The sequence below is a fragment of the Limulus polyphemus genome, unplaced genomic scaffold (genome assembly GCF_000517525.1).
Source record: "Limulus polyphemus unplaced genomic scaffold, Limulus_polyphemus-2.1.2 Scaffold3356, whole genome shotgun sequence".
Taxonomy (NCBI): domain Eukaryota; kingdom Metazoa; phylum Arthropoda; class Merostomata; order Xiphosura; family Limulidae; genus Limulus; species Limulus polyphemus.
This window is the reverse complement of record NW_013668966.1, coordinates 1-1,972: the sequence shown is the minus strand read 5'-3', so window position 1 is coordinate 1,972 and position 1,972 is coordinate 1.

Below are 1,972 nucleotides of genomic sequence, written 5' to 3'. Positions count from 1 at the left end.
CCCTTATTGGAATATGGAATGTGAAAATGCAGTTAAACAATAACACAAGAATAGGAAGAAAGCTCTTAAAACACGTCTCTTAAACGATTACATCGAGTAATAAAAAGCAGAAGGCCATTTGTCAACGTACAATTCGAAAACGCCAACAACGTTTCTGGTGTAATTACTGCTCTAGTTTCAACTGTTCTTCAAATTTAAGTAAACTATGGAAATTCGTAAAGCGAATGAAAGGTGGGAGTTCTATTTGTATTCCTACCCTTAAATCTCTTGGATCAACATATTTGACGGATGTTGAAAAGGCAAATGTGCTATTTGATCAATTTGCCCACGTCTCCCGAATTTTTAACGCATAGAAAATTGTTTGAATATGAACACTATGCCACCATTACAAAGAAGCCAAACAATAGTAATGGGTTAAACGCTCAATTCACCATCGGTGAACTTAACCGAGCAATAAAGACGACTAAAAACTCGGCTCCTGGTGACGATCAAATTCCTTATAAAATCTATAAAAATCTGTTGCTCAGTTTTTTGGTAAAGCTGCTCGAATTTTTCAATAAAGTGTGGAATGAAGGTACCCTCCCTTCAGCCTGGAAACACGCCATAGTTTGTCCAATTCCTAAGCCAGACAAGGATCCCAGTTTGGTTACATCGTATCGACCAATTGCTCTTACTTCTACTATGTGTAAAATTATGGAGCGAATGATTGCATACCGTTTGAATTGGTATGGTGAAAAACATAACCTTTTCGACCAGTTTCAGTCTGGTTTCTGTTGGAAGAAGTCTTCGCTTGATCATTTGGTACGGCTACATGAAGATGTCAGCAAGTCATGGTGTAACAGAGATAAGGCAGTGTCTGTATTTTTGGATATTGAACGAGCATACAATATGGTCTGGAAGGAGGGTTTATTATATAAACTCAATAGTTATGGTTTTGATGGCCAACTATTTAACTGGATTAAAGACTTTCTTTCAAACCGAACATTTAAGGTCAGAGTCAATGGAGCTGTCTCTGGGGAAAGAGTCTCGGAAAATGGCACTCCCCAGGGTAGTGTTATTAGCTCTATTCTATTCCTTCTAATGATTAATGACCTAAGTGCTTCCTTCATTAATAATGGTACGAATTATAGTATTTTTGCTGATGATCTAGCCCTCTGGAAAACTGGTCGTAATATTAATCACATTCAGACCTGTCTTCAAACAAATCTGGACAATTTAGCCAATTGGTTTTTTAATTGGGGCTTTACGGTTTCAGCCCTAAAGTCTGCGGTTCTACCGTTTTCTCGTTCTTCAAGTACTGTGAAATTAAGTCTTAATAACCAGCAACTAGTCTCTGTCACTCACCACAAATTTCTTGGAGTTATCTTTGATTCCAGATTAAATTGAACGCATCATATCACCTATGTCTCGCACAAATGTGCTAAGCGGATCAATCTGCTTAAATGTGTGTCTGGCACACGATGGGGAGCGTCCAAAAAGAATTTAATACTTATGTACAAAACCTTAATAAGATCCGTCACTGATTATGGCTGTATCATTTACTACTCGGCGAGTCGCTCAGTCCTTAAACAACTGGACGTTATTCAGAATCGTTGTCTGCGATTATGTTGTGGAGCATTGAAACACACACACATATATCGGCTATGGGAGTGGACTGTGGTGTCCTACCCCTTGACCTGCAGAGACGGAAGATCCAATTCAAATTCATAGCAAGATCTTTGTATTACGATTATCCAGTCAATTTCATTCAAAAGAACTGGCAAGATTATTACGGAACCTTTTGCCAAAATAACTCACCACTGTCGATAAAAACTGAAGACTTCTTCTCGTCCGTGAACCTTCAAAATGTAGCAAAATACAAATATTTTCACTTTCTTCCTTGGGAGATTCCAACCCCTGATGTCGACGTGAGTCTTCATCATGCTGGTAATAAACGGGAGCAAAGTTATTTGCTTTTGTCCTTGGCCAAGGA